The sequence below is a fragment of the Puma concolor genome, chromosome C1 (assembly GCF_028749965.1).
Source record: "Puma concolor isolate L17-30 chromosome C1, mPumCon1.1.hap2, whole genome shotgun sequence".
NCBI lineage: Eukaryota > Metazoa > Chordata > Mammalia > Carnivora > Felidae > Puma > Puma concolor.
The window spans coordinates 72482507-72492393 of NC_141674.1; the positions used below are offsets into that span (position 1 = coordinate 72482507).

General features: G+C 44.4%; 1 protein-coding gene across 1 annotated transcript in view; it reads right to left on the reverse strand.

Moving 5' to 3' along the window:
- Window positions 1–9887, reverse strand: part of ZNHIT6 (zinc finger HIT-type containing 6) — a 111518-nt gene that overhangs the window by 12234 nt on the left and 89397 nt on the right. The gene's annotated exons all lie outside the window — the stretch shown is intronic.

A 9887-nucleotide genomic window follows, 5' to 3' on the forward strand; every position in this document is an offset into this window, starting at 1 on the left:
TCCTTGGCAAGGAGTGACCCATGCTTTTCTCACTCACAGAGGTGGTATCCTCTCTGCCTCCTTCTGTAGTTCATGCTCCAGAAGTGTGAGCTGTTCTTCTGAATACTAATGTGAAATCCTTCTCCCTGTAACTTTTAGTAACGGTTAATGGTTGTCCTCCTGGCAGTCCTCGGAATGAATGTGGTCCTCAAAATTATGTGCTCCATCCCTACCTGCATTCCCAGCCTTTCTTTTCTTTTCTTCTATTTGTTCCTTTGTTTTTTTTTTTTTTTTTTGTTTTTCCCTTAAACATTTACAGTGGGTACAATTATTCCTCACATGGTCTAGTCTTCGGGTCTTCATTCTCTAGTTGCTTGCTTCCAGATACACTTGAGTTTGCCAAGATCCCTCTAAAAAGGGGATATTGGTGGATTCACAGAGCCCTCTAGATCTCTCCTGAGTGCCAAGGCCAGGAAGCCTATCAGCTCCCTTCAGGACTCTAAGCGCACTTTTATTCACGAATCCACTTTCCCTACTAAATAGTGAGCACTTCTTCCCTAGCCTTTCCAGCACAAGTGCAGACAAGTTTCAGAAGCCAAGAGACAACATGATATAGGAGAATTGGGTCTTCACTTGCTTAGTATCCCCACACACCAGCGCAGAGCCTGGTAACCAGGCTGTAATAACTGTATGGTCCATCAGCCGATTCATTGGTTTAATGAAAGCAGGCTAAGCTTGCATTTAATTTCTAGGCAGTATGTCAATACTTATTAATATAATAATTCTTAACTGACATCTTAAGGTCTCCTCAGATGACCTTCTGTAAGGATAACCCACCACTTCTACTTGTGTTACTGCCTTCCCTTAATGTAAATTTAGGCTTTGGCATTTGTGTAACCCTTCCAAAATTTGATGGCTTAAAACAACAAGGACTTATTATTTGTCACAATTTTGTCTGTTGGCTAGGTGCAGCTGGGTGGTTATTCATGCAGTGACTCACTGAGCCAGGAGCTTGGGTGGGGGCTGAAACGTCCAAGATGGGCTCTCATCTTGTGGCTTCCCCATTGTTCAGTTGTTTAGACTGAGCTTCCTTACAGTCAAACAGTTGGCTTCTAAGAGGAGATGTTCCAAAAGGATGGTCCTGATGTGCAAGCACCTATTAAGCCCACTAGTACTTCAGACTCACTAATGTCGCACTGGCCAAAACAAGTCACATGGTCAAACCCAGAGTCAATGTGGGAGAGAACTGCACCTTCTTGGGTACCAGGAGGTGATTCACTGGGGGCCACCAGTGAATCCGTAGTCTTACAGTCTATTATATTTATCCTTATTAAGTTTCATTGTTACACTTTTGAGAGGGAGTTCTTTTTTTTTCATGGCTTTACAAATTCGGACTTTTTCTGGATATAGGCAATGAGGAGGAGGAGGAAGAGGAGGACACATCATTTATTGTCTATTGTGTGCCAGGTTATTCTTTACAAATTTATGATTCCTGAAAAACAGCCCAAGGACAGAATTATTATTTTCATTTTAGAGATAAGGAAAATGAGGTTCAGAGCATCTCAATAACTTCCTCAAGGTTTCACATTTAATTGAAGATAAGATTTCAAGGTAGGTTTCTAATTCCGAAGCATGTGTTTTCTTTTGTTGTTGTTGTTGCCGTTTTTTTTTGTTTGTTTTGTTTTGTTTTACCACTGTACGATGCTGTTTCTCAAAGTCTGCACTTTTGACTCAGTGAAATATATAATTCCCTGCCAAAATGATTTTCAAATTCTAATAAAGAACCCAAGAAGTCAGAAAATGCAAAATAACTTTTCTTTCTCTAGAGTTCCTTAAATGTTTAAATCTCATTTTGTCCCAGAGTATTTCAGTGTCTATACACACACACACACACACACACACACACACACACACGCACACATATATTCCCCTGAGAATTGAAGGAGCCCTAAAGTGCCGATCATACGGTAAGGCTGGGGTGTTTAAATATCTGAATGAAGGTTTTGATAAGATTCTATATACATGGTTATAAGGCAGGGTTCCTACACAAGAAAGCTGAGATTGAACTTGAAGTCAATCTTAACCCCATCCATACTGTCTGAACTGGCCTCCAAGTAGAGAACTATGCTTTTTTCTTTATCTACTCTGGTAAATTATTAAAGGGCTCTTCTGCCCAAGGGGAGATCATTAACTACCTGGGAGGTTGTGGAAGGCATCTGGCAGGTGCAGCAAGGAGAACCAGGGCAGCTCCAGTAAGGATGCAGAGCTGAGCCTCCTGAGGCAGCTTCCGCTGGTCAGCCAGAATGAGGGAAAGACCACCATGGGGGCAGGAGGAGATGGGGATGGGCCAGTGGGCAAGAAAGGAGGCAAGAATGGGATGGGGAAGAGGACCTCCCTTGTCTAGCTTGCAAATGGATTTTAAACTCATTAGGTAATAAAAATCCCATTTGCTTGATTGAAAATGTGCCATATGTACCTGCATTTGCCCACACTTTTTCCTTCCTCTCACGGAGAGTGCAACTATGAGGTGACAGCCTCGTTAATTGCAAAAATAGAGGCTGGGGCAAGTGACAGATTGGTCACTGGAGAAATGTTTATGTAGATGACACAGAAGAGCAGAAGTGGCTGGGAGTCATAGGACCTGAGCTAACCTCTTTACCAGCCCAATCTCCTCATGTCACAGCTGAGGTGAGACTTCTAAGGCAGGGCTTTTCCCTTGGCATTGGTGCTGTTGCCAATCTCCGTAGGTTTAATGAATGTTGTGGGGAAACAGTTGAAAGCACTTCTCCCAAGGAATCAGGGACTAGAGCATCTAAATCTTGGCCTTTAGGCCAAGGACTCACAGCCTACTTAGTTTGATGCTCTCATTCCATCCTTCAATGACTGGTCCTCTTGGAAAGGGGTGCAGCTGTTAAGGGAATTCTCATGCGTGTGATCTACTCTCTCAGCTTTTCCATCCACAGGATGGGCTCCAGGTACAACCTTTTTACTCCTTTCCTGCTCAAAAGATCTTGGAAGGCTTCCTGAAGTACCATGTGGTTCATCTTGAGTCATTCTCCACGACTCACTTGTGTGGTATCACTTGTGCAGCTTCTGGATGCTCTGTTCCCCCGAAACGTGCACACAAAGAAATGACCCGTCTTTTTAAAATTTTATTTATTTAAGTTTATTTATTCATTTTGAGAGGGACAGAGAGAGTGTGCAAGTGGGGGAGGGGCACAGAGGATCCAAAGCAGGCTTGTACTGATAGCAGACAGCCGGACACAGGGCTCAAACCCACAAACCACGAGATCATGACCTGAGTCAAAGTCAGAAGCTTAACCAACTGAGCCACCCAGACACCCCCAAATCACCTCTTTTTTGATTTAGTGGATGATAGTTTGTACACCATACTAACTAGGGGGTTAAACTTGGTACGGAAAGGGGTGGAAGAGAAAGATTTGTCCATGATTATTGTGCATATTTCCCACTGAGAACAAAATCAGGGGTTAAAGGTCCCTGCACTTTGGGAAGTGACCATCTGTGGGAGAGACAGATCAAAACAAATCGTTTTAATTCATGAGGAATGTGAGGTGTGAAAGGTCACACTGCATGGTCAAGGCCAGAGATGGGACTAGAACCCACATCTCCCACCTCCCAGGACAGGACTTTTTCCTCAACCGTGGAGCTGTCACCAAGCTCAGTATGTGTGACTATGTATAGGGTAGACATGTTGAAAGCCATTTCCTCTAGGCACCAGGAGTTCGGGGCTGAGAGGTACACACAAAGCCTTGTGGAGCCAGACCGCACAGCCTCTACTTCTGCCTGGAGCAGTCAGAGGAGGCAACACATCAGCTGAGCCTTTGAGGACAAGCTGACAAGAGCTTAGGGAAAGGCATGCCAGGCAGAGGGAACAGCCTGGGCAAAAGCGAGGAGGTGCTCTGGACAGCCTTGGGCTGCTCTGGCTAATGATCTTCAGCCCCACACAGTGCACATAGGAACCAGGTGCACAGTGTCTCCCCTCACGTTCTACCATGTGGGAGGGCCTCCCAAGGATGTCCAGAGAGCTCTGCCTCAGGTTCTTATTGTCTGAGGTCACTGAGCCTCCTGAAAGTATTTCAGGAATGTGGAGGCCTGACTCACTCTCTTCCTTGAGTTCACAGTCTGAAGTTCATAAAATCGCTTTCCCCTTTAGTCATTCTTATTCAAACATCGGCCCACATGCTTCACAGATGGAGCTGGCAGGAAGAATACGGGGACACATTTTTTGCCCAGGATGTGAAAGGAGATCAAGGGAAGATCATTCATCAAGGGCCAAGCCCCTTTGGCAGGGGCCATCTAAATGCACAGAGAATAGCTTGCTTTGTCAGAGAGTAGAGATCCTGGGCAGAAAGGAAGCCATGGGTGCTTTTGTCTCTGTGCCTCGGTTTCCGCATCTGTAAACAGGGACAATAACCTACTTCAGAGAGTCATGATGAAGGGTTAGATGAGTTAATCCATGTAAAGTACTTAGAACACTGCCAACACACAATAGGCACTTGATAAATACCAGTTTATTATTGCTACTATTGCTCACGGTAGGCAAAGAGTGAGGTTTCTAAACAAGGTGATGGGGGACAGAGGAAGTCTTCCTGGAATAGGACTGTATGAGCTAAACCTGAAAGGAAGGCGTCTTCTCCAGTGTGTAGAGTTGTCTGGATGAAAAGGACTTGGGACATGGTAGGCATACAGTGGAAGGGCAGTGCCAAGACTTGGAAGAGAAGGAACTCAAGTGTTGCACCTGGCCAGATGCCAAAGACAAAGTTTCAACTACAGTACTTCTCCAGGATGGAAACGGGTATCAAAATGCGCTGAGAATAAACACAGCGGACAGAGAAGAGACATCTGGAGCATGAGCATTTGGGCATACAGATAGTCCTGTGCCAAGTTCCAAATTGGTCGTCCACCTTATTTTTCCCGCTGCCATGTAGGCAATGAAATTTATCAGCAAGGCAAGCCAAGCACAGATCAGATGCTCTGTTTTCCTCTTTTCTGATTCCAGTTCCCTCCAGAGGACTGAAAACGTCAGGAGACTTCCAGATAAAAACTCCCACCAACACTGCGTGGGAGCTGGAACACATCACCAGTTGCCTTGATTCAAAGAGTTGAGTCCAAGCAGTCTTTCCATTGCTGGAATTCTGTTTGCATCAGGTGAACCTCTCTCTATCTTTCAGAACACTCTTCAGGGAAACGCTCACTCTCACTCTTTTTTTTTTTTTTTAAGTTTATTTTTATTTATTTTCAGAGGGAGAGAGAGAGAGAAAGCAAAGGGGGGGGGGGGCAGGGAGAGAGGGAGACAGAATCCCAGGCATGCTCTGTGCTATCAGCACAGAGCCCGACTCGGGGTTCAAACTCATGAACTGTGAGATCATGACCTGAGCTGAAGTCAAGAGTCGCATGCATAAGTGACTGGACCACCCAGGCACCCCAGGGAACTCTCACTCCTGCCCAACTTCAATAAGGCACTGGGCCCCCGAGTGAGCCACAGGGAAGGAAAGCACTCAGCCCTGTGGGACCCTGAGGATGTCTGGCCGGCACGGTGCTTGATTTCTTCCTTCTACTTCAGCCTCTCAGTCCTCCTCTTCCACTCAGTTGGAAAAGGCAGGCACCTGCCTCCGTGTGAGTCTGTCACTGCTGTGACCACAAGGTAAGAATCCTCCATGAATTTGGAAGCCTTTTTTTTTTTTAAGTAAAAATACTCCCAATGGAAGAGATGATTCAAGGATTTCACTGAAAGGCACTGAAGAATAGTATTCCCTGTTCAAAGAAAAAGATGGCTGAATAGATAAGAGAAGGCCACGTCTGCCCTATTTTCAGACCAATGAGCAGATACAAATTACATGACTCTCTCATTTCATGAAAAGAAACTGGAGAGTTGAGACGAGGTGATTCTTGAAAGAAGAAAGGTTATTAGATTCCTTACTATTAATCATTAAAATTTCTTAATTTTTTATTAACCAGCTTTAAAAAAATAATAAAATACACGCTTATGGCAAATAATTCAGTGTAGAAGGAAATGAGGTGAAAAGTACAATTCCTTTTCTCCACTCCACACCCTCCTCCCCATACCTTCCTGAGACCCACTCCTCAGCAGAAACCACTCTTAACAGTTTAATCCCCATTTTTCTAGAATTTTCTATGTGCATTCCAATCTCCTCTCATACTACTTTCCGCCTTTATACAAGAGGCCTTCAAACTTGGGATCTCGTGATAGTCTACTTCCCCCTTGTCAGTTAAGCTCTTCTAGTCTTTGGAAAGCTGGCTCCTTCAGTATTCTGCTAATGTCTGCTCAGAATTGTCACCTACCCAGAGAGATTTCCTGTGACCTCTCTAGTTAAACAGGAATCCTGTCACCACCGCCATCCTGCCCCAACAGTCTATGCTCACCACTGTCTACCCAACCCTTAGCACAAGGAAGGTATTTGAAAGATATGTGATGGATGCAAGCAGGCACACGTTAGGGGCACCTGTGTGCGCACGTACAGATTCTTCCCCAAAATATAAATGGGATGGTAGGCATAACACAGAGAATCCTGTCACAAATGATGATGATGACGATAATAACATTTCTTAAGCACTTATGTCGCAAGGACTATTCTAAGCTTTTTACATGTATTCTTTCACGTGGTTCTTACAACCACCCCATAAGATAGGCACTAATACTATCTTAGAATAGGAAACTAAGAGATGGAGCCACAGGGAGGTAACTTCTTAAGGTCACACAGCTTGCAAATGACTGAGTCAGCACATGTAAATTTACCTTCATTTAAAAATGACTGTTTAGCCTTAATTAATATATTTTTCAATTTTAATACACACAACATAAAATTTACCGTTTTGGCCATTTTAAAAAGGTCTATTTATTTATTTTGAAAGTAAGAGACAGCACCAGTGGGGGAGGGTCAGAGAGGGGGAGAGACAGAGAATCCCAAGCAGGCTCCATGCTGACAGCGCAGGGCCCGACTCGGGGCTCGATCCCATGAACCGTAAGATCATGACCTGAGCCAAAACCAACACTCAGATGCTTAACCGACTGAGCCACCCAAGTGCCCCCAGTCATTTTTAAGTATACAGTTCAGTTGCATTAAGTACATTCACCTTCTTGTGCAACTACCACCACCATCCATCTCCAGAACTTTTTTTCATCTTCCCAAACCGAAACTCTGGACCCATTAAACAAAAACTCTTCATCCCCTCCTCCTTCCAGCCCCTGGCAACCACCATTCTATTTTCTATCTCTATGAATTGGATTACTCTAAAGTTCCTCATTTCAGTGAAATCATACAGCACGTGTCCTTCCGTGGCTTATTTCACTTAGCATAATGGCTTCTTCAGTTAATATTTTAATGAGTAATTTTCAACGCTATTTTAATGTTATACTCATACTCATTGTGTACAAAAAGGCACAAAAAGACATAGAGTAAAAAGCAGGTTCTCCTCCTACATCTGTCTCCAGGCACCACAGGGCAGCCGCTCTTCCCAGTATCCTTCCATACACAATTATGCCTACATGCATTTTGTACACCATGAATAGCATATTCTACATATTGCTGTTTTGCGTATTTCCCACTTAACTATATACCTTAGAGATAGTTTCACGTCACTGTACATAGACCTGCTTCTTAGTAAATTCTGTTTATTGAAATATAATGTACATACACAAAAGTGTATATACTGTAAGCTTACAGCTGGGTAAGTTTTTACAAACTGAGCACACCTGGATAACTAGCACCCTGATCAAGAAATGGAACATTACCAGTTCCCTGGAAATCCTTCTCCGGCTCCTTTCCAGACACTACTCATCCCCTCACCAAGGGTATCCACTTTTCTGGGTTCTAAACAGACTAGGTTCATCTGTTTATGGAGTTTTTATGAAAAGCATCAGACTGCACATACTCTTGTGTCTGGCTCATTCCATGCCCCCTTATGCTGGTGAGATTCATCCATGTCACTGAACTGCAGCTGACATGGAACAATATCCTTGAATAAGTTAAAGGCCTGCTGCTGCTGCCGAGACGGTCTCCGCTGCTTGGAGGTCTTGTGTGTGGTATGCCCAGTCTCTCTAGCTCTCCCTTACGACCCTTGAATTCCTCTCGGTGGCTTTGTAAATGCCTTAAAGAGTCCGCAACTAGCCAAAATTCACCTCCAGCTGAAGAAGTGATGAAAACCAGCAGCCTCGTGTTGAGGTCTGTGCAGAAAGTTGCATCGGAACGAGCGGAGGGGAGAAAGGCCCAGGAGCCCTGCCCTCTGATCAGCATCTCTGCAGCCACAGCTCGGTAAGGCATGCTTTTTGAGGCCTCCTTCACTCAGCCAAGAACTCAAATCTCGAATTCCCCGAACATGAGGAATCATGACAAAGCACTGGTTTGCATTCCCTTTGCAAATGTTACTTCTAAAGTGGAGTCAAAACTACTTCCAAGTAAAGAGCTAAGCAGCTTTAACTAATATCAGCAAAGGGCCTAAGAAAAGAGATGTAGCTAATGTATACCATCTGTTTGTTTGCACTCTTATGCCCTACAATTCAGGGCAAAATACCAGTTTGGGAAAGGAAATGTCACATACAAGGTAGGAACAACATACTGACGGGGCAAAGTTGGACACACTGTTCAGCTTGGGTTGCCCACTTATGAATTTGAAATCCCTGTCAAATCAGTCCTCCACCTCCCCCCATCCTTAGTTTGGCAATGACCTGAGTATCTATTTCCAGATATGAGCTGTTAAGCAGCAGAACCAATCGGCACATTCGCGTGGGGCCAATCATCACTGCCCTGAGTGGCTCAGGAGGCAACATGCAGGACTGCATTCTTGTGGTTCGCCTTTCCAGAAAGGCCTTTCCCAAGCACCACATGCTGCCTGCAGTGGGTCCAGCAGAAGAGGGGGAGGAAAGGATGTGCCCTATGGCAGACTCTGCTTTACCACAATAATACCATGCTTCTCCCTTTGGCTCATTGCGTTCCTTCTCCCCACAAAGGCCTTCTTCTGGAAGGCTTCACTGCATGGGCCTCCCAGAAGAGCTCGTCTCTACCTGACAACCTGTAACCAATTAGTGGCTGCAGGGTATCCCTATCTCATTTAGTCATTTTAGCAGCAAAAATTTACTCAAAACTCAAGATAAACCAGAAATCATCCCCTGGCTTTCACTTAGAACATGGAAGGAGAGAAAGAGAGAATAAGCATATAAAAGAAGAGTAAAGAGCTTATGGGAGAAGTTGAAAACAAACCTTATCCAAGTCCAGAAAGAATATTCCATTTAATTTCTTTGTAAAGATTTTCTTTGCTGAGTAAGAGTACTGTATAAGGCATGTTTTCAGTGACTTTTTAGTCTGGTACTTACTGAAAGGTGCTATATACCCACTGCAGACAAAGGGGAAAGGTACAAAGGAGGACCACATACTCCCTCAGCTAGTTAAGGACAAAGGATGGTCCGCCAGGGCCAGAGTCAACTTTTAGTCTATATCACCAGGGGCTGCTGTTTCTCTGGCCCAGAGGCCAGGGGAGGCCACTCCCGAATAACTACCTACCACTCCGTTTGGCTGTATTCCACATTCCTTCCTGGAAACTTCTCTGAAAAAAGAGAATAGAGATGAGAAATGCCCACAGGGAAAGTTTTCTTAGGGGCCTACAAGCTCAACTGGCTGGAATCTGAAGAGGGCAAAAAATGGAATGTTCACCCCGAATGATTGAACAGAAGATAAGCAAACAGCAGGTGACAGAGCAAACACACAAGAAATATGATCTACCTACCCTAGGAAGGACTCTGGTTCTTGAATTCATCTTGAAATGGGAGGAGGTTCTTACTGACTCCGTGGTTTTGAACCCAAGTCTGAGCAAAAGCTGCACTCTTGATTCTAGAAAGAACAGTACAGAATGCAAGGGCCAAGGATTTTTAG